Source organism: Camelus ferus, chromosome 19, assembly GCF_009834535.1.
Source record: "Camelus ferus isolate YT-003-E chromosome 19, BCGSAC_Cfer_1.0, whole genome shotgun sequence".
Lineage (NCBI taxonomy): Eukaryota > Metazoa > Chordata > Mammalia > Artiodactyla > Camelidae > Camelus > Camelus ferus.
In genome coordinates, this window is record NC_045714.1 from 24,177,773 (window position 1) to 24,205,519 (window position 27,747).

At 38.8% G+C, this 27,747-nt stretch overlaps 1 pseudogene; it reads right to left on the reverse strand.

Moving 5' to 3' along the window:
* The window catches only part of LOC102512300, a 46,078-nt pseudogene extending 26,356 nt beyond the window's left edge, over positions 1-19,722 (reverse strand).
* Between the last annotated feature and the right edge of the window lie 8,025 nt (positions 19,723-27,747).

The following is a 27,747-nucleotide window of genomic DNA, read 5'->3' on the forward strand; positions in this document are numbered from 1 at the left end:
CACTATCAACCCCTAGGTGCCAGAAGGTCTGGGAGCCAGGTGCTCTCAATCATCAAGTAGTTAATTTCTTCCCTTTGGTGGTGGCTTTTTTTAGCATCTGAAAAACTCAGGAAATTTACATGAGATACTATTATCTGGGTACTTCAGAGAGGAGCTACAGCAGAGGATATGGGGTAGAGGTATGACCCTGGAAGGCCCCGCAGGATCCTGCTCAGTTACAGCCCTCATGTGAAAACACTTATTGTTAGCTTTCCTCCCTTCCTTGTACTTATCCACTCTTCTTGAAAACCTCTCCAAAACACACTGCCTGCACCCAAATCCTTGTCTCAGAGTCTATTTTGGGAAAACATAAACAGAGACAAACAAGCCCCAGGCAGTCCATCAGATCTGTTAGTCAGAAATCTAATTGGGTCTTTTGAATGATTAATATATTGCTCTGAAGATTAAGAGAGACAGCATGTGAAAAAATATAGTATGTTCATTGAATAAAACCACAATAAATTTGAGAGAGAGACAAGGAAGCTCTTGCGTCCCCACAGGAAAGGCTTGTGGGATGTATGTAAGAGGGTCTCTGCACTCTAGTTAAGGGAGGAAAGTGATGGATTTTGAGTTAAAATATCATAAGAACACTGAACATTTGAATAAGGAATAGGCTCCACAAATTCCTTTAGAATGTGTTTTATCTGCAGAAAAAGTAAAACTAACTTGTCCTTTCTTTCAAGCTTTTGATGGAAAGAAACCCTTCTGTTTTGAGCTGGCAAGGGAATGGGAATTATATGCTCAGTATCTTTATTAGTTTTCTGTTGCTGCTGTAACAAATTCTCATAAACTCAGTTGAAACACATATTCTTCACCGTAGAGCTCTGTCTCAGTGGGCTAAAATAAAGAAGTCAGCAGGATTGTATTCCTTTCTGGAGGCTCTAGGGGAGAATCTATTTCCTTGGCATTTCCAGCTTCTAGAAGCCACTGTCGACTGAAATAAAAATCACACAATATTAGAATTGTGGGTTAAGTTTTATTTGGGGCAAAATGCGGGCTATAGCCCAGGAGACAGCATCCCAGAAAACTCCGAGAAACTGTTCCAAAGAGCCAGGGGGAAAACTCAGTATTATATATGGTTTCAGTGAAAAGGGGACATGCAGTCAAGCACACATTTAGGCAGAGGCTGCTGCTGGTCATGAGAAGCAGATGTCACTGTTAATGGTGTGAGAACTTTTCTAGATAGGAGGAGATGCAAGAATTGGGCTCATGAAATCTTTTCCTGGAAATGTCTAGCTATCTGAAGGTCTGTTCAGCCAGTTTTCTGAGGGCACAGAGTGCCTCACTCCTGACCTCCATCCTGAACTCTGTTCAGGGTGTGTTGGAGGTCAGTGGCTGCAATGGCTCATAATTTAACCCAAGCAGAGTCAGATGGCAAGTGCCAACATGATCCAATCTTTGTAGAGGCAGATGGCAAGTGCCAGTTTCTAGTTAGCACCACCCACATTCCTTGACTTATGGCCCCTTTCCTCCATCTCCAAAGCCAGCTACGTCACATCTTTCCAACCTTTCTTCAGTGGTACATCTCTGACGACAGCTGGGAAGGTCCTCTGCTTTCAAGAAATCATATGATTAGATTGTGATGATCTGGATCGTTCAAGATAACCTCAGAATAAACTCAATCACATTTACAAAGTCCCTTTTTCCCTGGACAAGAACAGAGTCACAAGTTTAGGGATTAGGGTATGGACATCTTCAGGTGGGCCATTAGTCTGCCTCCCACAGTACCTATTAGTATTAGCTTAAAATGTATAAAAATCACAGAGGGTTTCTTTATTTTCTTGCTTTTATTTTGTAAGGAATATAGTAAATGTGTATTTTTAAGACTTTCATAGATTCATCCTCAAGTGACCATCCCAAACATTTTTAAAGCAGTTTTTCTTATCACAGTCTAATATTCATAGACAAAAGAGAACTAAGTGTACAGTTCAATGTATTTTCCAATAGCGAATTTGCCTGAGAACCAGCCCCATAGAACTTGTCTAGCATCCAGAGCCTGTCTCATGCCTGCCCCACTCATTGTTCTCTCCCCCCAACCATAGCCAGTGTCCTCATTACTATCACCATAGGTTAGTTCTGCCTCCTATTCTGATGTTAATAGAATTACACAGAATATATCCTTTTGAGTCTGGTTTCTTTTATTGAATTCTTGTGTTGAGAGTTTTCCATGTAGTAATGTATAATAGTCAAGTTTATTCTCACTGGTATATAGTATTCCATTTTATGAACATATCGTAATTTTTATATCTATTCTATTGTGGACAATTGGGATGTTTCTGGTTTTTAACTATAAAAATTATTGCTACTGTGAATTTTCTGGTATAACTTTTGGTAACCAGATATACACATTGATGTTGGATATGAACCTAGAAGTGGGTTCACTGGGACATAAAGTGTGCATGTGTCCATCTTTGGAAGAGAGTGACAAGTTTTCCAAGTGTTTGTACCATGAGCATTTCAGTGATTCCACATGCTCACCAACACTTGGTATTGTCAGTCTTTTAAGTATTTCAACCATTCAAGTGAATGTACAGTGGTATTTCATTATGATTTGTTTGTTTGCTGTTGTTTTCCTTTTTTAAAAGGAATTTACAGATAGTGAAATGCACAAATCTTAAGGGTATAATTCAATAAATTTTGTCAATCTGTAAGCTTGTTCGAACTTTAAGATTCCAATATGTGCATTTTTCTATCAACAGGGCTTTGGGAAAATTAAATCTCTTGTGGTTTAAGAAGGACAATGTATTTACCTCATGCTCTTAACCTCTCCTTCTAGTGCTGGGTATAATAAATGGGCACAGGTAGGCAGCCAGTCAGGTCTGTGGACCCTCGGATTGACTGAGTCACTATATGCTACTCACAGCATTGTTTACAATAGAAAAAGAAGCAAACAGACACAGAAAAACCCAAACAAAAACCTGGACACAAACTGAATGTTCATCAGCTGTACAATGATTGGGCAAATTGGTACATTCTTAGAACGAATCATTTTGCAGCTATGATAAGGAAGAGCTTAAATCTCTGAGAATGACTTGAAGGAAAACCCTTGAATAATATAATAAGTGAGAAAATGAGATTGAAGACTAGTGAGAATAATACTAATTTGTTTTGTAAAAACATCACAAAATATCATGCACACTTGTGGTGCATAAAGAAAAGAAATATATGAAATTATTCTCTGGTTACCTGGGAAAATGGGAAGAAGATAAACTTTTTTCTTAATGTATCTTTACATCAATGAATTGAATAGGTTATTGAATAGGTGTCATTGCATAATTTCTGAAAAGAAATTGAATAAAAATATTTTTTAAATTAGTGATTTCCCCAAAGCATTTGTACTTGAATACTGATCAATAATTTCTCTGATGTAACACACTGTTAAGTGTACAATTATTACTAATGAGGCTATTTGATCTAATACCAAATGACATACAAGAATCTACGAATGATCCTCTTGTGCAGTCTCTTGGAGAATCCAAACACTTCTAGAATAAATGTAAAACTAATTATGAATATTCCTTTCATAGATTGCTCATTTTTGATGTTTATGAGGGCTAATTTTTTAATGTTTTGATTTTTAATAGACTTACCAGACTGGGAGTTAAAAATTTGTAGATACTGACAGGTATATAAAGAATAGATAAATAAGGTTATACTGTACAGCACAGGGAAATATATACAAAATCTTGTAGTAAGTCACGGTAAAAAAGAATGTGACAATGAACATATGTATGTTCATGTATAACTAAAAAATTGTGCTCTTTGCTGGAAATTGACACAACATTGTAAACTGACTATAACTCCCTAACATTTTCACTATTTTCCTAAATATTGTTCAAAAACAACATCATGGCATAAAGTGAGTGTGAGGAGCCTTTCCTGATCGCTTACGTCTTCCAACGTCTGAGCCTTACTTTCACCTAGAAAATGCTACCATTTTCTCCTTTGTTTACTCAGAATGGGATGGGGTGTCAGCATCCAGGTGTGGCCACTGACATTCCCCAGTTCTCAACCGTGCTCACATCCTCCAAACTTGCTTTACTGGAGGGGCAGGACTCCCGTCATCTTTGTCCCTAGCAACCACCTGCTTCATGATGACGTGTGGGATAAAAGCTCTTAGTTCTCCAGCAAGTATAGTATTGGGGCCATAAACAGAACAGAGGAAACTCTTTTCGGATGCATAGAAATTGGGTGTGTGGACCCTAGGTTCTCTCCCAGGCAATGGTCCTAAGATTCACATGTTCCTCTTGCCAAAGGGTAGAGTGACCATGGGCCTCATGCCGTCAGCCAAGGCAGCTGATGGAGCACTGTTGATGCACCAGAAAAATTGTTCCCTATGGGCGAAAACTTGGTGAATTTTTTCTTAACATGCATTTCTTTTCCAGTGTTTACTATTCAGCTGAGAAAACTCTGGCGTGTTATTTCTGCCTCTTTCTCTTCCAGATCGTAGGGCACACACTTAGTTGTGCATTATACTGAGTTATGAAGTGCCTGAATTACAGAAAAAGAGGAGTTACTGCCTTGGATCTCAGGGAGCATTTGACCTAAACCTCTTCCTCCTGCCATACCAAATATTCCACACAGATTTTGTTTTTCCAAGTTTATTTGTTAGTGACTTTGGAATTCAGCATTACAATATTCTAGGTTGTGAGGAGGAGTCATCCTAAAAGGGCCGATACTTAAATTTTTTTGTGTGATAAGAACAGATAACATGAGATCTACTCTGTTAACACATGTTTAAGTCGACAGGTCAGCATTGTTAACTATCAACACAATGTTGTACAGCAGATCCCTGGAACTTATTCATCTGGCATAACTGAAACTTTATGCCCATTGAACAGCAACTCCCCATGTCCTCCCTCCCCCCAGCCCCTGGCAACCTCCATTCTACTTTCTGCCTCTTTAAGTTGGACTATCTTATATTCCTCATGTAAGTAGCATCATGCAGTATTTGTTCTTCTGAGATTGGCTTATTTTACCTAGCACACTATTCTCAAGGCTCATCCATGCAGTTGCATATGGCAGGATATCCTTCGGGTCTATGGCTGAATAATATTCCACTGTATGCATATTCCTCATTTCCTTTATCCATTCACCCCTTGATGGACATTTAAGTTGTTTCCACATTTGGCTGTTGTGAATAATGCCGCAATGAATGGGGGGGGGTGCACAAACCTCTTCAAAATCCTGCTTTTAATCCTTTTGGATAAATACTGAAAAGTGAGATTGTATAGAAGAAGTTTCATTTCTCCATACTCTTGTCAACATTTATTTTTAAATTTTTTTGATGATGGCCATTCTAACAGGTGTGCTTATTTTGAGTACTGTAACCTTTTACTGCATTTTGAGTACTATACCTTAGACCTTTCATAAGGGTATTTTGGTCTGTATACCGTTGTGAAATATGTTTCTGTGAGGAGTCAAGGACTGGGACTTCCTATTTTGCCTTTTTACTTAGGTCACTCATGAAGATATCTCCCAGGGTCATTTAACTTTTAAGTGATCATTTCTTTCTTCTTTTAAAATGAGGCTAATTGTAATAAAACAGAAAGACATGTGTCAAAATTTTCTACTTTATGTGATAATGTCTTACACAATCCTATTAGGGAGAGAAAGGCAGAAATTTTATTTTTATTCCATAAATCAGAAAAGATTGGATCCAGAGAGGTTAAGCTAATTGCCCAGGATTGCACCCTGTGAATGAGTTTCATGCATTGTTACCTGGAGTGTGAATAGTCATCTTCCCCACACAATAGCCTACGGGGAAAGGAATGACATTTCTGAACACCGATCGGTTATTGGTTCTCTGTCTATAAGGCCCAGAACCTCCATCAGTGTCTTGAATTGGAGCAACAAGGTATGGCATTCCACACCTAAATGCCTCTGTTTCATGTTCATATGTATTGGTGGTTTGTGGTGTAGTTTGCATTGGAAATTGCCTGAACAAACCCACTCATTAAAGGAAAAAATATAAATGGGAACATCTACGTGGCATTTATTCACTCAAACGTATACACATTTATAGTCACATAAAAACTGACCCTAATCAAAGAGATAGTAAAGGCTGTATTCAGAGGTAATTTTTAAGTAGAACGTTTAAAGGCCAGCAGATATGTTTTGATGGTAACAGACAGAGTAAATTATGTGGCTGTTTTGGTGGCAGCTCAATGAAGCAGAAATGCTCCACTTTCTTTTCGAAGTCTACTGACCTTGCTCTGTTCAAAGAAATTATTGTTCTCATCCAGACTGGGTCTTTTTGTGAGGAAATTCACATGGCAACATACAGAGAAGATGCAAGAGGAGCCACCAGAAGACTGGAAGGATTGAAATGCTATTTTATAATTTATCAAGCTATAGAATCACACAAATACATTTTATTAAAGGAAAAAAAGGCACAGCTTTTTTTTTTTTTCTTACTTAACCTGTATTTTAGAGGCTACAGCAGCACAGGAATTAATAAGTTCATGACAATCATCTTCAAAGAGCATTTTTCTGGCTTCACCTCCCAATGTCTCTGCAAGATTAATACCTTCTTTCAAATTTCTCCTGAATCTTTTTGGGATATTCTTCTAGGTTTCTCGCATGCATTCTGCAAATAAATCCTCTTGTTTCAAGGAAAGGGAAGGGTGAGGACAGACTTCCTGTTTCCTCTCCCAATGCCTTGACTCCTTAGGGTAATCAGTCCTCATCTGTCCCAGGGCATTGCCCTGCTCCAGTGCCTGGCAATGTCCTCATGGAAGCACCTGAGTCAAGCTATCAAGGGAGCCGAAGTTTATGCTGAGGATGCCAGTTCCTGGTCCTAATGGCCCTGATACTGTTGGCTAATTGTTCTCTCAGTCTCACAGATGGTACACTGAGTTGACATTATCATTTTTTTGATGTTTATTATTTTATTGAGTTATAGTCAGTTTACAATATTGTGTCAATTTCTGGTGTAGAGCACAATTCTTCAGTCATACATGAATATACATATATTCATTTTCATATTCTTTTTCACCATGAGCTACTACAAGATATTGAATATATTTCCCAGTGCTACACAGTATAAGCTTGTTTATCTATCTTATATATACCTGTCAGTATCTGCAAATCTCAAACTCTCAGTTTAATCCCTTCCCCTATGCCTCACCCCTGGAAACCACGAGTCTGTATTCTATGTCTTTGAGTCTGTTTCTGTTTTATATATAAGTTCATTTGTCTTCTTTCTTCTTTCAGATTCCACATATGAGTGATATCATATGGTATTTTTCTTCCTCTTTCTGACTTATTTCACTTAGAATGACATTCTCCAGGGACATCCTTGTTGCTGCAAAAGGCATTATGTTGTCATTTTTATGGCTGAGTAGTATTCCATTGTATAAATATGCCACAATTTCTTTATCCAGTGACATTATCTTTTCATTTGTTCTTTTATGAGGGTCTCTATCTACCCTTAGGTCCCCAGCATACTCAGAGGCTACACTGAAGTGTCACCGTCACCACTGTGCGGCCACAATCCTGTGATACTATTCCAGTATTCTGGAACCAAAGTGGTGATTTAGACCTGCTCAGATCTCCATTAAAATTTATCTTTGTGGATCTCCCTTAAAAGCCCTCAAAACATGTTCAGATACACTGGGATCCTTAGATTATATACAGCTTGAACTCAAACTGGGCCCCTTCTTCATGAACTAGAGTCTCAGTCATTAGAAGCATTCCAGTTCCAAGGGCAACCTTCTTGAGGCCATCAATAGTCTAAAGGAAGAGTTTCCCTAGTAGAAGCCCTGCCCCCCAGAATTAATAGTGAGTAGACTTTGGATGCACACACAGTGGTGATTCAGTCTTTTAAGGATCTCATTCTTCTTGAAGGATAAATTGGGTCTGTCCAGAGGCCAAGTATCTCATGGGGGAATCAGTGATGTCTTGGGGGCCATGGTGGCCTGGAGTGCCTCTTCTAGTTGTTTCTAGGATAAGTGTGGGAGGTTTTCATTAGAACCTTCAGTGTTCTATGTTCTTATTGTGAGTTTGCTGCCTTGGCAGGGAGGTGATATAGAACTGGATTTGCTTTTATTTTTTCCCCCCATAACCTCCTGGTTTTCCCAAGGAGGCTTGATTCCATTTGTAATTTGATATCTGTTTCAGCAGGAATGCCCTTAGCTTTCACTTGCAGAGTAGAATGGAGAAGGATGTGAGTCTGGAGTGTCTGTCTCTCCCCAGGGCAGACATGGCTTTTTGATGTCTGGAGGCTGGAGAGCCTAATGGGCTCCACTGGTACTTTATGAATATCACATTATCACACTACCTCAAATCTTGGCTTTTTCTGAAGACTCCGTTAAATGTTCAGTTGTTCCATTAGGTCTTGTCTCTCCAACCCAAGTCACATTGCTGTATGAGCTCAGAAATATTTCTTTAAAGTTCTCAGATCTTAATATTTATAAACATTCCCCAGACTTACTTCCATTATTACTCACTGAGTTTGTTTCCATTGAGCCACTCATCACTAGCTCCCTCATAAGTGATGTCAGGCATGTGCTAGCTCATTTAAATCCTAGGTGTTGTGATCACCATTGCCCCAGATGTGGCATGTAGCTGTGAGTGTTCTTGGGCAATCATTTGACTTTTCTGGGCTGATTCATCTTTTTCTTATCTATAGCATTAAATCCTATGAAAGGCACACAACGGACGTCCAACAAAGGTGTGCTGAGTGAATGAATGAGCCCAGTTTATTCGTTAGTGAAGTGAGGAGGTTGGAGGAGCCTAGTATAAGTTCTTGTTTAGTCCAAACACTTGAAGATTCTTTAAGTCTTCATCATTATAGCTGCCCTGGGTTTTGTGCCATATGCTGTATACACAGGTTTGACATGACACATCCTGCAATTAGCTTTCTGATTTAAGCAAAGGACATTCACATGCATGTATATTTAATGTCAGAGAATGAAGACACATTCATTATACATAGAATGAGCTTCAGGATAAAAAATTTTCTTTTGAAAAGTATACAAATACTTTCAGAAAATTCCTTAAATAAAATAATAAAAAGATAATAAATATCTTTTTAAGTCTTGAATCACCAAAGCTCAAATAGATTCTTCCACCATACATTAAAATGTCCAGACCACTTCATCCAACCACCTTCAAAGTCGGCTGGTTGCTGTCTTGGTATTTATAAGCTTTCAATGAGAAAAAAAAAAAAACAAATGTGTTAGGCAGCTGGTTCTAATTGGAGATATAAATACCTAGTGTGGGATGAGATACAGAGCTTTGGAGGTAGATCAATATGGACTTGGATGCTGGATCTGATCTACTTCTTACTAACTCTGAGCTCTCAGTCATCTAGAGATTTAATTTCCCCATCTGTATAATGTACAATAAATACACTGTTTCTCCTCTGTTTCCAGACTTTTGGACGTTCTGTGGTGTATTTATTGTATTTTTCCAACTAAAAAACCCATTGTTCTAAACTTTTTTTGAAAGTGAAACTAGAATGCTGTTTGAAAATTTCTTTATTCCATGTTTTCCACCTTTTCAGATGTCCTATAAATGCAAGGGGTTTCCATTTATGGAAGTGTAATGCATACGGATAGGGAATAAAATATTGTCCTTACAGAGAGGACATGGACCACCCCCCAAACTGACTCAGAAACATTCTTAGGAACTATGAGTGTTTAGTCTTCTCTATACCTGAAAACAGGCTACTGAGGGTAAAAGGGAAAGGACCAAATGTAAATAGGTTGCTAATTATGAGTGTGGAAGTAAGATGCCCACAGTGACACTGAGAGCTCAAAACCACCACCAACCATGGCCAGGCTGAGAAGCTCCAGATGTAGCGGGGAAGGAGCTCTCAGCCTGTAGAGTCTCCATCAGGCCTACAAGACCTGTACTGCCTTTCTCCACATGTCATTGATTAGTGTCTTGCTGTGAGAAATTACTTAATCTGGACACAGAATTTTGTCCTCGAAGTCCCTAACACCATCAAGTCACCAGGTAGAAGGTTGATTTTGTTTCTACTGGGATGACTGAAATTGGGGACCCAGCAGCATGGAAACAGAACCCTCACCCTGTTGCATCTCCTACCTATTTACATGGGTCTGTTCTGGGTAACTCAACCTTCCCAGTTAGACTGCAGTAAGGATCCTAATGCAGATGGAGTGGGATGCCCTGCTTTTGCAGTTGGGGCAACTGAGGCTTAGAGTAGTTGAGTGACTTGCACTTGCAGTGAGGAACACAACTGGCTAATGACAGAATTGGGGCTAAAATCCATTTCTCATAAGCCCAGTGCTCTTTCCCCAAGACTATGCCTAGCCTATGCAGAATATACATCTAAAAGAGGAAGGGTTTAATTATTCCTTCATATTATTAAGAGGAAATATCAATTTTGTGTGTTTAGTGGCAACAACTTTGGGAGAAGGATGGGCCTTAAGGATGATTCTAGCACTAAATGGCTGATTTCCTGACATTCAAGGAGAGATCCAGTGCCACAAATAAAACCAAGAAGCTGCATGATGACAGCTCAGCTGTGAATACGTACTGTCTTTGGCATGAATTTAAGAGCCAGTCTGAGTTAGAGTAACTCATTAGGGTTGGCAGGCAAGGCCACTGCAGCTGAGATAAGATTATTCTAATGAAACCTTCTGGGGAGTGCCTCATGCCATTTCCTGTACTGCCAATGTTTTTGACTTGTCCAGTCCCACAAACTATGCTAAACCCTTTGTTGTAATATAGTCAGGTGGATACCATACAAACATAATTCTTCTTTGCCAAAAAAAAAAAAATAAAATAAAATAAATAAACAAAACAAAACAAAACAAAAGAAAAAGAAAAAGAAAACAAAGAAAGAAGAAAATGAAGCCGGAAGCTTAGTACATTCAGGAAGATGACTGGATCTCATTTAAACTTCCTTTTAGACTATTCTTTGGCTCCAGCATTCTGAATTATGTAGCCAAGAATTTCATCTCCTTGTTTATATACAATTCTAATAGTTATACCATAAAATAGCACTTATGTATGGATGAATAAAGAAATATTTCTCTGCTGTTTAATATGGTAGCCACTAGCCACAAGAGGCTATTTAAATTTCAATTAAAACAATTTCAAAAAGTTAAATGAAAATTAAAATTCACTTCTTTAATCGCATGAATCATATTTGTGTGCTCAGCAGTCACATGTGCCTAGTGGCTTCCATATTGGCCAACAGAAATGTGGAAGATTTCTATTATCACAGAAAGTTCTGTTGGACATCGCTGGTCTCTTTGGTAAAGATTAAAGAAGTGAGGTTACATAACTTGCCAGATTATATTAGATATACTGAATAACAGTCCTGATTGAAACAAGGAAAATATTGGATGGAATATTTTTTAAAAATTTAAGTGCCTTATTGAGCTGGCATTAAAAAAAAAAAAAGACATTTGTGGCTTCTAAACTGAAGTGTAAGCAGAAACTCTATGAATTAGATTAAGTGCTACAGCTAGACCTTCTCCAGGAGTTTCTAAGAAACAAGGAGAATTGAGTTTCTCAGTTTGGTATGTTGGGGAAGAGCGCACAGGAGGCAAATCTTCAGGCTCACCTAAAGTGGAAGTCCATTAGGACATGTCCTTATGATGGGGATTCTATGTCCTTGGAGGTAAGTACACAATGTCCATATGGATCTAATTAATTCCACCTCTGAGCTGTCTAATATTTCCTTGGAAACATTTATCACAATTTATTCAGCCACTTGTCCATTAAGAGTTATTCCATTTATTTCCAATAACAATGTGCTAGTCTCTTGGAGTAGTAGAAGCCAAGATAATTAACAAGTATCCACAGCAGAGAGCTGGGGAGACCCAAATGATCATGGTGTAATTCAAGAGGTTGCATTCTGGATCAAATTGGTTTCATGCCAGAGACACAAGGATGGTACAACATATGCAAATCAGTCAATGTGATATACCACATTAACAAAACTAAAAGGGCAAAAACCATATGATAATCTCAATAGATGCAGAAAAAGCATTTATTAAAATTCAACATTCATTTATGATAAAAACTCTTACAAAAGGGAGAACATATTTCAACATAATTACAGCCAGCTTAATACTCAGTGATGAAAAACTGAAAATCTTCCCACTAAATTCTGGAACAAGACAAGGATGAACACTCTCACCACTTCTATTCAACATAGTCTTGGAAGTCCTAGCCATAGCAATCAGGCAAGAAAAAGAAATAAAAGGGATCTAAATTGGAAAAGAAGAGGCAAAACTGTCACTATGTGTGGATGACATGATACTATATATAGAAAACCCTAAAAATTCCACACAAAAACTACTAGAACTGGATAAAAGAATTTGGCAAGGTAGCAGGATACAAGATTAAGGTAAAGAAATCAGTTGCATTTATTTATACTAATAATGAATTATCAGGAAAAGAAGATAAAGAAACAATCCCTTTTAAAATTGCATCCAAAACAATAAAATACTTAGGAGTAAATCTGACCAAGGAGGTGAAAGACTTATTCATGGAGAACACAAAACATTGATTATGGAAATTAAAGATGACTTAAAGGAATGGAAAGATATCCCATGCTTTTGGACTGGAAGAATCAATATTGTTAAAATGGCTATATTGCCTAAAGCAATCTACAGATTTAACTCAATCCCTATCAAATTACCCAGGACATTTTTCACAGAACTAGAACAAATAGTCCTTAAATTTATATGGAATTACAAAAGACTCAGAATTGTCAAAGCAATATTGAAGAAAAAGAATGAAGCTGGAGGAATAACCCTTCCAGACTTCAGACAATACTATAGAGCTACAGTAAACAAAACAGCATAGTAATGGCATAAAAACAGACATATGGATCACTGGAACAGAATAGAGATCCCGGAAATAAATCCACAGACTTACGGTCAGTTAATCTTTGACAAAGTAAGCAAGAATATACAATGGAGAAAAGACAGTCTCTTCAGCAAGTGGTGTTGTAAAACTGGACAGCAGCATGTAAATCAGTGAAGTTAGAATACCTCCTCACTCCATGCACAAAAATAAACTTTAAATGGCTTAAAGACTTAAGTATAAGACAAGACATGATAAAGTTCCTAGAAGAAAACATAGGCAAAACATCCTCTGACATAAATCTTAGCAATGTTTTTCTAGGGCAGTCTACCCAGGCAATAGAAATAGAGCAAAAATAAACAAATTGAACCTAATTAGACTTATAAGCAAAGGAAACTTCAAGCAAAACAAAATGACAACCTACAGAGTGGGAAAAAATATTTGCAAATGATGTGACTGACAAAGGCTTAATTTCCAGAATATATAAACAGCTCATAAGATTTAATAAGAAAACAAACAAACAACCCAATCCAAAGATGGGCAGAAGATCTAAACAGCAATTTTCCAATGAAGGCACACAAATGACCAACAGGCACATGGGAAAATGCTCAATATTACTAATTATCAGAGAAGTGCAAATCAAAACTACAGTGAGGTATCACCTCACACCAGTCAGAATGGCCTTCATTCAAAAATCCACAAATGATAAATGCTGGAGAGGCTATGGAGAAAAAGGAACCCTACTACACTGCTCATGGGAATGTAGTGTGGGGAAGCCTTTATGGAAAACAGTATGGAGGGTCCTCAAAAAACTAAAAATAGACTTACCGTATGATCCAGAAATACCACTTCTGGGTATATATCCAGAGGCAACTCTAATTTGAAAAGATACATGCTCCCCAATGTTCATAGCAGCACTATACACAATAGCCAAGACATGGAAGCAACCTAAATGTCCATCAACATATGACTGGGTAAAGAAGTTGTGGTATTTATGAAACCTAATACTACTCAGCCATAAAAAAGAATAAAATAATGCCATTTGCAGCAACATGGATGGACCTAGAGATTTTCATTCTAAATGAAGCCAGAAAGACAAGGAAAAATACCATATGACATCAATATTAAGAAAAAAAGGACACTATGAACTAATTTACAAAACAGAAACAGACTCACAGACATTCACAGACATAGTGAACAATGTTATGGTTACTGGGGAAAGGCGGTGGGAAGGGATAAATTTGAGAGTTTGAGATTTGCAAATATTAGCCACTATATATAAAAATAGATTTTAAAAAGTTTCTGCTGTATAGTACAGGGAACTATGTTCAATATTTTGTAATAACCTTTAATGAAAAAGAATATGAAAATGAATATATGTATGTATATGCATGACTGTGACACTGTGCACCAGAAACTGACACATTGTAAGTGACTGTACTTCAGTTAAAAAAAAGAGGTTGCATTCTGTGTTTTGCTTTCTATTGTATCAACTTTCTACATGGTATGTTCACAGAATTCTGGTCTTTCTACACAGAACCATCATCTACTTATAACTGGAAAATACACCTCCAGGTAACAGCTTAGCTTTCCTTCTAAAAAGAGGTACATGAGTTAGACACAGTGCAAGGCAACACTACCCTTCTCAGTTGGACTTTCTATTGCCCTTAACTGACTTTTACTCCTCAAGCAAATCACAATAACAGATTCTACAGATGTCTATCTTGGTTTCAAACAGGAAATACAATTTTTGTCTTCTCAAACAGGTAACCTTAAGTATACACTTTTTAGAACTTATTGGGTGAAAGATGATTAACAGTAATTTAATTTTGCTTCCTAAGCTAGTTATATAAAGCTACATGTTGTCTTTTTATATGAGTTCTGTCTACCCAAAAGATAGAAGGACACACTTCAGTAAGACTATATTACTTCTCAGTGTGAGAAATAAATGCAGCCAGACTAGTTTCATTCCTAAAGCAAATTCTATGAACCATGAACTTCACTGAAGAGTATTCCTTACAAAGAGTTTAGAATGAATACTTTTGAATATATAAATATGACATTTGAGCATAATACTAGCTTTTTCCACAACAGGATTTTAGTCCTTTTAATTAGAAATTTCTTTAAATATTTCATTGCTTTATCTTTTCCTACTGATCTTTTGGAATTTTGGGCCAAAACTTAGCATTTTAAGTATTAATTTTATCACATTCAATGTCTCTAGCACAGGTCGTAAGACTGATTTTTAAATCACAGCATATTATTTTATCTTTACTATAGGTTTTTATTGGTTTTATTGCTCGCCCTTAAGTCTTTTTCAACCATTATTTCTGCCATTTTATTTTGATTGATTCCTCAGAGAATATATTTGAATGTTTTGACTTGTTAGATTTTTTTTTAAGAAGGTTAAGTGGGTTCTATATTTTCAATGCCCTATTTTTTTAAACTGAGATATAATTAATACAAAATAAAATGCAGAGTTGTCACATATTCAGATGATGAGCTTTGGACAATTGTATAACATGTGTAACCACCACCAAAAATAAGATGCCGAACATTTGCACCATCCAGGAAGTTTCCTCATGCACTTCTCCAGTCCACTTTCCATTCCTCCCTCTCTTTTCCTCCTTCAACACCATTTATTTCTATTGCCATAGATTGACTTCCCCTGAGTTTGGATTTCAAGTAAATGGAATCACATGTGAATACCCTTACCTGGCTTCCTAAACATTATATTTTTAGATTCAAAAATGCTATTGTGTATATCAAGAATTCATTCTTTTTGCTTGTTAAATAGCATTCCATTATATTAAAATGCTACCATTTGTTCATCTACTTTTTGGTGCTGGACATTGCATTGTTTCCAGTTTTTCAGTATTTTGAGTAAGGCTGCTGGAAATATTCTTATACAACCCTTTTTGTGGACATGTGTTTTCACTTCTCTTGGGTAAGTACCGAGGAATTAAATTGCTGGGCCATAAGGTAAGGTTAAACTTTATAAGAAATTTGCCAAACAACTCTGAAAAATGATTGTTCCACTTTATGCTCCAACCAGCAGTGTACCAAGATTCCACATGCTACACATCTTTGCCAGTATTTACTCTTGTAATGCATCCCATGACAATTGTAATAGTTGCCTGATTGTTCTACCTTTTAGTTTTACTTTTTAATTTTCTCCCAATCTAATTGATCCTACACGGTTTTTCAAGGCTTGCTGTCCTCAGGCTCAACTCTAGTGAAATAATACTCAGCTTACATTCTTTCAGTGGTATCCCAGTCACCACCTTAGCCTGACAGTGAAAGTTCTTTGAGAGCTGGCCCTTACTTAAATTCTAATTTTATCTCCCAATCTCTAATACATAAGTTCTACTGGATACATTCCAGCCAGACTAGCTTTCCCCAAACCTGCTGAAAGATTTCCTGCCTCTCTGCTTTTTTTCATGCTGTTCTCTATTCTTAAGTTGTCCTGACATCTCCTATCTCCACAGACGGCCCATTCCCCAGGATTCAGCTCAGGTTGTAACTTTCTAAGACATCCACTCCCCCAAACATGACATTGAACTTCAGAATCCACTTAGAATTTGGTTTTTGCCTTTGTTCTGGGATCTTCCACTTTCACTTTTTATGATAGTTCATTTTCTCTATGCCTTTAGGTCCTTTCTCAGCTGCAAGCTCATTTGAAGGCGAGAACATGCTATATTCCATTCCTTCTCTGCTCACAGTGGGCCCTCAATAACTCTTAACAGAAGGAAGGAATAAGTGGAGTGAGTCGGAGTGAAAATGGTGAATGCTGTTTATGACCAGTGGTGGGCATTCCCTTTCAATTGAATTTTACTTTGGTGTCAGCTTATTTAAAATGAGTTATTCAGAGAGGTTTTCAGATACACTCACCAGATACTATTGGTATAAAAAACAGCAGAATTGGTAAAAGTATGGGTTTTGGGATCAGACAGACCTGTGTTTCTGTCCCATTTACCAGCTGTAAGACAGTGGGAAAGTCATTGAATAATTTGAGCTTAAAGTTTCCTCCTTTATCAAATGACAACCCATTGTCTTATTGTGACAGTTAGATGAAATGAGGTAAGTACTCAAAACATGTTAGATTTATTGTCTTTTCTTTAATACAGCATGATATATTAAGGACAAAGTGAGTTACATAAAAACTGCCGGGCCAGGTCCTCCCCTAAGCTTACCATGAGGAGGGAGACACATCATCCCTACTGTCCATGAAAGTGCCCCTTCCCAGCCTACTAACCAAGCACTGAGAGAAGTGGGGGGGCTCTTAAGAAGTGTGGGTGTCAGCGTGGGGAAGCAAGTGTTCATGACAGTGATGCTTTCCCATCTCTGGAGCCAAGTGATGGGGTTTCTGAGAAAACTGATTGTAAGGACTAGGGGTGCCTGCAAAAGTGAAAGGCTGGATCTCTTCCCCAGATGGACATCTCCCCAGGCCAGAGGGCTGGCCTATCTGCCCGAGCCTAACTGAAGAGGGAGAGAAAAGACAAGGCAGCAGGATAGAAAGCAAAGACCACTGGTGGAGAGACTGGCACACCCACAACTGGAATGCAGAGTTGCCCATGGCAGCATGACAGCAAAGAGCCAGTTTTGTGTCATCTTATCAAATCTCCACTGAAGATAATTGCTTAAAAGCAAAGGCTGCCTTTCAGTAACAAGCATGTGGAATTTTCCACCAGGAAAGGAAGATAAGGGAAGAGGAAAGGTGTCAAAGAGAACTATCGTATCAGCAAATCGAGTAGTTGGGAGACCTCAATAAGGCTTTCAAAAGATTTTGTGCATGCAATCTGTGAGAGAGCCGGTGCTGCAAAGTCTTTGTGCTGGTGGCCAGTCCGTGGTAGGTCAGAATCAGTGGCCCCTGCAGAGAAACCATGACAAACTCACTTAATAAAAAGGCTTTTTAACCATTTTCCCTATTCCCTTTTTCCTCACCCAACGTTAGAGTAGCTCTCAGCTAGAAGAGGACCATGAGCAATCCCAGACGTCAACTGTGTCTTCCCATCCACCAGCTCCAAGGTGTCAGAGTAGAAGAAAGGAAAAGAACACAATCTGGTCCATCCTGAAGTTGGAACCTTAGCTTGGAGAAAAGGAGAGACGACATTTAAATAGATTTTTAGATTAAAAATTTTTAAGGAATCTTGGTAATTGAAAGTGAATAGAAAGTCATTAAATCTACCCAAGACGTATCTAAAAGAATAGATAAGGGAAGCCAGCAGCGCTCCAAGGAAAATAATAGTGTGGGAAATAGAAAAAAAAAAAAAAAAAACAAACCTTTTATTTTTACCCCACTATGTTGAGATATAACGAACTAGGCAAAAATGCATTCCGAATAATTAAATGTTTGTAAATTGCCATTGCAAGTAGTCAATACTGCTATACACAGAAATTTAAAAGGTTTCACTGTAAATTACCTACACAGTATATACACTTTTAAGTGATGTCCGAAGAAGAGAATGTATTCTCATATGAATTTTGGCAGGCCTTTTTGTCTGTGTTGCATCCGTTTTTCATCCGGTGAGGCAGATTCTGCTAGCTACCTCCCCAACAGCCTTGATTAACAGAGCCCTGTTTTATTCGAGTCTGGGGTAGTGTCCTGCCCCTGGGGATGGTTCTACCCCATCTACACCTATCGTGGTTGTCCCAGTTCCTCTTGCTGGTGACCTTTCCAGGACCCGGGAGGGAGCTGTAAGGCTATATCTGCTGGGAGGTGTCTAGAAGAGGTTATTTCTGCCCTCACAAAAATCCACCAGAGTGGGGGTAGTGGGTGGAAGCAGTCCTTTGCCCTCTTTTTTGTCTTCTTTGTTGCTGGGCCAGAACGTGATTCTTGGAGCTTCCGCAGGCATCTTGCATCCACGAGGGAAGTTCTGATGACACATTGGAAGAGAACGGGCTATAGGAAGGAAGGCCATTTGCCCCCGCGAACGCATCGCTGAGCCCGCTCTGGAGTCCGCTCGGCGCCCCTGTCGCGAGGCAGGTACGCGGCGTTCCCTCCGCGGCAGGACGGCGGGTGCCGCCCTTGCGCAGGAAGCCAGGCGGGTGCTCGGCCCAGCCCAGGGGCCTCGGGACTCCGCGAGGCGGTGGGAAGGAGGGGCGGCTCCTCCTGAGGCTGCAAACTGCGGTGAGTGAGTGGCGGCTCTTTGAAGTGCCAGAGTTCAAGGTAATAATGGAGATTTACTTAGTGCTCGACATCCAGACAGTCTTCACCTTCTTAGAGACATGAAGGCGTGGATCTCACCCATGAAGAGCTTCCAGTGGCCGCTGTGGTCACTGTACTTGTCGCTGAGGGTTTTAGGAATCTCTAAGTTCTCCCTAAACTGAGAGAAAAAAGAAACTTTATTTCGTAGGCAGGAAACTTCCGAGGTGACCAAGCTTGGCCTGACATCTGGTGGCTGACTATGAAATAGGCGCTTCACTGGGAAGTGACTCCCGCAGGTGGAGAACGCGTGGGAAGAGAGGTGCCCTGAGACTAGAGAATAATAAACCCCCCCCTTTTTTTTTTCCGGATTGTATGGTGATATTATTTAATTGAATTTAAAGGCTAAAATTTATTTTTGACTAATCTAAGTGACACAAGTAAAATCTACCCCCAAATATGACTGACTTTGTGTCCAATTAATTTCCAGTATATGGGAGGTCCCCTTTCCTGTTCAGTGATCTCTAATCCGAGCCTCTGTGGGTGCCAGCAGGTGTTTCTGGGGACTCCAAGGAGTGCTAGAAAGTTCCTCCAGCCCACCTGTGCCCCTCACACCTCCTGCTCCAGGCTCAGGCTCAGTTCCCTCCATCTCCGCCTGCTGGTCTCTGACCCCTTTGCCACGCTGTCCTTACTCTCTCAGGTCTGTCCTGCCGAAGAATGTGGACAAAGGTGATCCCGTCAATCATAACTTACAGGGGCTGTGAATGAGACTTTCCTGACACTTGAGGATAACTTATGGACCCTGCCTTGCACAAAGGGAAAATTTTAAATTCCGTTTTTCTAGACTTCATCAGCTGCCGCCCCTTCCCTTTGATTTCTCTGCTGAATCCAGGTACTGGGGCCTGTGCTCTGTCCCCAAAAAAGTGCAAGCTTTTGATGCCCTCCAGGATGGAAGGCCCTGAACACTGCCTCTGTGAGGAGGCGAAGCATGAATTCCCATCACGTAAGCTCTTCAGTCATGGCCCTGCCCACAGCCATGCTGGTCATGTGTTTAAACATAAGGAACCTATCATCTCATTTTGAAGCACTTGGATTCAGGTTGGATTTCATTGCCAATGTTCAGTTACCCAAAGAATAATGGGGCACTGTTTGTTATACCTGTCATGACACAAGTAATTCAGAAGATGATTCTTGTCAAAACCAAATGAGTCTATACTAATTCTTTTTATTCTTTTTATTAAACAAAATGCTAAGTAATTTATTACAATTTTTATTTTAATTCTTACAAATTCTTACAATTCTGGGATGATTATTATTTCAATTTTACAGTTGAGAAAACTAAGGACAAAGTGGAACTTGCCCTGATTCTCTCAAAATCCCAAATTCTCACAATAACTCTAAATTCAATGTTATTAATCTTATTTTTTAATTGACGTATAATCAGTTACAATGTTTCAATTTCTGGTGTATAGCACAATGTCCCAATCTCTGGTGTATAGCACAATGTCCCATTCATGCATATACATACATATATTCGTTTTCATATTTTTTCCATTAAAGGTTATTATAAAATATTGAATATAGTTCCCTGTGCTATACAAAAGAAACTTTTTTAAAATCTATTTTTATATATAGTGGCTAACATTTGCAAATCTCAAACTTCCAAATTTATCCCTCCCTAACCCCTTTCCCCAGTAACCATAAGATTGTCTATTATGTCTGCAAGTCTGTTTCTGTTTTGTAGGTGAGTTCATAGTGTCTTTTTTTTTTTTTTTAAGATTCCACACATGAGTGATATCATATGGTATTTTTCTTTCTCTTTCTGGCTTACTTTACCTAGAATGACATTCTCCATGTCCATCCATGTTGCTGCAAATGGCATTATTTTATTCTTTTTTATGGCTGAGTAGTATTAGGTTGTATAAATACCACAACTCCTTTATCCAGTCATATGTGGATGGACATTTAGGTTGCTTCCATGTCTTGGCTATTGTGTATAGTGCTTCTGTGAACATTGGGGTGCTTGTATCTTTTCAAATTAGAGTTCCCTCTGGATGTATACCTAAAAGTGGTATTTCTGGATCATATGGTAAGTCGAATCGCTGTACTGTTTTGCATAATGGCTTCACCAAACTACATTCTCACCAGCAATGTAGGAGGGTTCCCTTTTCTCCCCACCCTCTCCAGCATTTATCATTTGTGGACTTTTGAATGATGGCCATTCTGACTGGTGTGAGGTGATACCTCACTGTAGTTTTGATTTGCATTTCTCTGATAATTAGTGATATTGAGCATTTCTTCATGTGCCTGTTGTCCATTTGAAATCAGTATTGCTACTCCTGCTTTTTTGTCATTTCCATTTGCATGAAATATCTTTTTCCATCCTCTCACTTTTAATCTATGGGTGTCCTTCTCCCTAAAGTGGGTCTCTTGTGTGCAGCATATTATAGGTTCTTATTTTATTATCCAGTCTGCCTCTCTATGTCTTTTGATTGGAGCAATTAGTCCATAGAGATTTATGGTAATTATTGATAGATGTGTATTTATTGCCATTTTGAACTTAGTTTTCCAGTTGATTTAGTATTTCCTCTTTGTTCCTTTCTTTTCTTTTTCTTTTTGTGGTTTGATAATTTTCTTTTGTATTATCTTGGTTTCTTTTTGTTTTTTGTGACAGTATATATGCTTTTGACTTGTGGTTACCCTGTTTTTCAAGTATATTAACCCATTACTATATCTGTTTGCTTTAAACTGACAGTCATATAAGCTCAAACATAAACTTAAAAAAAGGAAAAAAAAATCTATATTTTCTTGCTCGCCTCTCCCACCGTTAATGATTTTGATGTCCTCTTTTACACCTTCATGTTTATTCTGTTACAACTCATTGTAGTTATCACCTTTCCAATTACGGTTTTCTCCTTTCTATAGTGTCCTGCTTCTTTTCTATTTAGAGTAGACCTTTCAATATTTATTTTAGCATAGGTTTAGTATTGCTGAATTTTTTTAGTTTTTGCTTGTCTGTGAAATTCTTTATCTCTCTTTCTATTCTAAAGTATAGTTTTGCTGGATAGAGTATCCTAGGTTGCAACATTTTCTCATTTAGAACTTTGAATGTATCTTGCCACTCCCTCTGGCCTGCAGTGTTCATGTAGAGAAATCAGCTGAAAGCCTTATGGGGGTTCCCTTGTAACTAAGTCTTTATTTTTTTCTCTTGCTGCCTTTAGAATCATTTCTTTGTCTTTAACATTGGCCATCTTAATTATAATATTTCTTGGTGTAGGTCTATTTTGGTTCTTCTTTTTGGGGACCCTCTGTGCCTCCTGTACTTGGATGTCTGTTTCCTTCTTTAGGCTTGGGAAGTTTTCAGTCATGATTTCTTCAAATACCTTTTCAATCCCCTCTTCTCTTTCTTCTCCTTCTGAGACCCCTATTATGTGTAGGTTGGTGTGCTTTATATGATCCCATAGGTCTCTTATATTAGTTTCACTAGTTTTTTACTTGCTTTTCTGTCTGCTGTTTTGATTGGGTGACTTCTGTTGTCCTGTCTTCTAAGTCAATTATTTGTTCCTCTGCATTGTCTAGTCTGCTTTGACTGCCTTTAGCTCACCTCTTATCTCAGCCATTGAATTTTCTGTTTTTAATTGGCTCCCCTTTATAGTTTCAATTTCCATTTTATAGTATTCTCTGTCTCTATTCATAGTCCATTTTATTTCATTCAGTGCTTTGATCACTCCCTTTTTGAAGTCCTGTTCTAGTAGACTATTGAGGTCTATTTCATTGATCATTCTTTCAGGGGATTTCTCTTGTTCTTTTAATTAGGAGTAACTCCTCTGCTTCTCTATTTCACTTATATCTTCTGGCACTATGGATTATGGAGTATCAGTTATCTACTGTGGTCTTGAAGGGATTTTTTTTTTTTTTAAATAGGATGCATTCCTGTGTAGACTCTGAGCCCCTAATAATTTTGTCATGAGTTCCATTTTTAGTATGGATGCTTGCCATGTCTTTCTTCAAAGTTTCTTGGCTTTTATCCTTTTGATTGGGGGTGTGGCTGGTGATGTGATCAGAGCCTGCCCTGGTTGTTGAGTAAGGCCTCCTTTATGTTCTGTGGTTGTCATAGCCCTGATAGGGGTGGGTCTATTCCCCTTTTGTTGGAAATGAGGCTTCCGGGCCCATTTCTGAGCTGTGGTGCATACTAGGTGGAGTTGGAGTGCTCTAAGTACTCTTTGTTGACTGCCCTTGCCACCACTTCAGGCTCAGGAATGCCAGTGCACTGCTCAGGTGTCCCCCAGGTTCTCTGCCCTCAGAGCTACCAGTGCAGTTCTGCCAACTTCTGGGTCACACACCTGGATTGTAGTGCACTGTTGAGTCAGCATTGTCTCCAGCACCAAATGCTGCTTCTGCACTTGCCCCACTATGTGAACTCTGCTTGCTTGTCCCAGAGGCCTGTGGGTCACACCACCAATCATTGCCATATCCAGCACTCTGTCCACTCATGGTAAGTAGGCTCACAGAAAATGGCTGCATCAGCCTTCACCCCTACTGAGTGCCAGAACTCCACTTGTTGCTCTTTGGTCTTAGAGACACAGATCTACAAAGGCACCTGTGGAGCAAAACAGTCCCCTCTGCCTGGGCTGTAAACAAACTTCAGTCCTGTGTATGAAGTGGTAGAGCACCTGGATACAGATTCAAGTCTCAACCCCACCTCCCCCTGGGAACCACACACCAAGGAATATGGTGGCTGTTTCTGAGTCTTGCCTCTCTTCTGAGAATGTGCCAGCAATGGTGCCATGGGTATGTAGAGACAAAGGCTATGGTGTCCCTTCCCCCAGTGTGCACCACCAGTGTTGCTTTCTTTTTTTCTATTTTTTAAAATGGGGGACCCAGGCTATTCTGACCTGTATACACTCCCAGCCACAGCACACAACACACTCCAGTCCCCTGGGCTGCCTCTGTGAAGTTGGCCTGAGTCCTCTGCCCAGCTCATGCAGCCAGTCCCCGCCCACTCTGCTGGCTCACCTCTAGGGATGGGGATTGCAGGGCCCCTCTGTGCCCATTTCACTTAGCTTTATCAGCCAAGGGCTGCTGTGCACAGATCTAAACCTCAGAGGCTCCCCCTTCACACCTGCTGACCTCTCCATTGGAGAGAAGGAGTCCCAGCTTAAGAGTGCTCATCTCCTTTGCTACTTCCTCCCTGCAGGACAGGTCCTGCACTAATTTCTTTCTTCTTCTTCTTTTTCTTTCTCCTATCAGATTTGTGAGGAATTTTGTCTTTTGAAGAAGGCGATGTTCTGTCAAAGTTCAGCTGGTGTTCTGAGTGCTTGGGTGGGTCTGTGGATGTCTCTCTTGGTGTATTCATGGTAGAGTGTGAGCTAAGAGCATCCTTCTACTCCACCATATTGGCCACTCTCCAACAGGCCAATATCATTGATGAATGTAAATGTAAAAATCCTCAACGAAACATTAGCAAACAGAATCCAACAGCACATAAAAAAGTCATACACCATGATAAAGTTGGATTCATTCCAGGGACACGAGTGTTGTTCAATACATGGAAATCAATGTGATACACCACATCAGTGAAAGAAATGACAAAAATCACATGATTATCTCAATAGATGCAGAAAAAGCATTTGATAAAATTCAACACCCATTTATGATAAAAACTCATACCAAACTTAGTATAGAGGGAACATATTTCAACATAATAAAAGCTATTTATGACGATACACAGCCAGCATGATACTCAATGGTGAAAACCTGAAAGCCTTCCCACTAAAATCTGGAATAAGACAAGGATGCCCACTCTCACTACTTCTATTCAACATAATCTTGGAAGTCCTAGCCACAGCAATCAGGCAAGAAAGAGAAATAAAAGTGATCCAAAATAGAAGAGAAGAGGTAAAATTGTCACTATATGCAGATGACATGATACTATATACATAAAACCCTAAAAGTTCCACACAAAAACTACTAGAGCTGATAAAAGAATTCAGCAAGGTAGCAGGATACAAGATTAACATGCAGAAATCAGTTGCATTTCTTTATACTAACAATTAAACAGTAGGAAAAGAAAGTAAAGAACAATCACTTTTAAAGTCCAAAACAATAAAATGCTTAGAAATAAATCTGACCAAGGAGGTGAAAGACTTATACATGGAGAACCACAGAACATTTATTAAGGAAATTAAAGACGACTTAAAGAAATGGAAAGACAGCCCATGCTCTTGGATTGGAAGACTCAATATTGTTAAAATGGTCATACTGCCCAAGGCAAACTACAGATTTAATGTGACCCCTATCAAATTACCCAGGACATTTTTTTTTATAGCACCTGAACAAATAGTCCTAAAATTTATATGGAATCACAAAAGACCCAGAATTGTCAAAGCAATATTGAAGAAAAAGAATGAAACTGGAGGAATAACTCTTCCAGACTTCAGACAATACTAGAGAGCTACTGTAATCAAAACAGCATGGCATTGGCATAAAAACAGACATACGGTTCAATGGAACAGAATAGAGACCCTGGAAATAAATCCACAGACCTATGGTCCGTTAATCTTCAACAAATGAGGCAAGAACATAAAATGGACAAAAAGCAGCCTCTTCAGCAAGTGGTGTTATAAAACTGGACATCAGCATATAAATCAATGAAGTTAGAACATCCCCTCACACCATACACAAAAATGAACTCAAAAATGGCTTAAAGACTTAAACATAAGACATGTTAAACTTCCTAGAAGAAAACATAGGCAAAACATCCTCTGACATAAATCTTAGCAATGTTTTCCTAGGGCAGTCTACCCAGGCAATAGAAATAGAGCAAAAATAAACAACTTGGACCTAGTTAAACTTACAAGCTTTTGCACAGCAAAGGAAACTATAAGCAAAACAAAACAACAGACTATGGAATGGGAGAAAATATTTGCAAGTGATGCAACTGACAAAGGCTTAATTTCCAGAATATATAAATAGCTCATACAACTTAATAAGAAAAAACAAACAAACAAACAATCCAATCCAAAAATGGACAGAAGACCTAAACAAGCAATTCTCCAATGAAGACATACAAATGGCCAATAGGCACATGAAAAAAATGTTCATTTTCACTAATTATCAGAGAAGTGCAAATCAAAACTACAATGAGGTATCACCTCACACCATTCAGAATGGCCATCATTCAAAAGTCCACAGATGATAAATGCCGGAAAGGTTGTGGAGAAAAAGAAACACTTTTACACTGCTGGTGGGAATGCAGTTTGTTGCAGCCATTATGGAATTGAACTGAGGTTAGCAGATTGGATCATATCAATTACCAGGTTTAGTAAGAAGGAGGTGGCATGAGGGAGGTAGTTTTGCGGTCCTGGTAATGTTCTATTTCTTCATCTGGCTGCTCACTCCATAGGTATGTTTACTTTGTGAAAATCCATGCAGCTGTACACTTAAAATATTTGTTCATTTTGTTATGTACATTATACTTCAACACAAAAGTTTGCTTGAAAATTCTAGTGCCTCTGAACTTCCATGCACATTCGCAAGCAGAGGCACGACCCAGCGGGGGGCGCTAGTGAGAAGCAAAAAGTCATTTTTAAAGAAATTAAGATGCTACCTTTCTCCATACATTTGAGTACACTGTGAGTAAATGTGTGATTTCATTTCATGTGCTGTCAATAAAGAAAGTGGGTCAAAAGATCCCCAGACCTGGAAGACTCTGCAGATACAGTGGCAGGGATACAATAAGAAAAAAACTCGGGCTAGTTCTATATTTAATACTCTCTAGAGAGGTAAGTTCAATAGGATCGATTTCAGGTGACAGAAAATGAAGATGAGATCAGTTATCATATCTGCATACAAACATACCTTGGAGATAATGCAGGTTTGGTTTTAGACCAAGGCAATAAGGCAAGTCACACTGATTTTTCTGGTTTTTCAGTGAATATAAAAGCTATGCTTACACTAGACTGTAGTCTATTAAATGTGAAATAGCATCACACCTAAAAACAGTACTTTAATTTAAAATGCTTCATTGCTAAAACCTGCTAAGCATCATCTGAGCCTGGAGTAAGTCTTTATCTTTCTGCAGTGGTAACATCAAGGATTGCTTCATCACAGATCACACACACACAAATATAACAATAATGAAGGAAATTTGAAATATTGGGAGAATTACCAAAATGTGACACAAAGACATGAAGTGAGCAAATGCTGTTGGAAAAATGGTGCTGATAGACTTGCTCAATGCAGGGTTGCTGTAAACCTTCAATTTGCAAAAAATGCAGCATCTGTGGAGACCAATAATATGGGATACACCTGTACTATCATACTATACATGTCAGTAGTTGAAATTCATTTCTTTATTTTATTGTTATTTTGTCATATTTTTGGAACTGTCACATAGTTTCCAATGTCCTTGGAGGTCTTAAATGAACCTTGTCTAAAATCTTCCCCAAACTGACATTAGTCTCATGATATGGCAAGGTCTAGTGGAAAGGAGAAAAGAGAAGGAAGAAGGTGGGTCAGGTCTGTAGTTCTTAGCAGTTGTAAGGTGAACAACACAATGGCTCAGGCTACTTCCTCACCAGTGAGATAATCCTCACATCTGACCACCCCTCAGCCTTGTGAGAATAAAGGACATTCCAACTGCACTTATGAGACACCTCTTGGTGATTGCAGATCACCAAAGAAGACAGAATACGAGACAAGAAAGACAGCACATATACGTGCTCTGTGACTCCATGGTAACCTCATATTTCTGGGGTTTTGGAACTTTG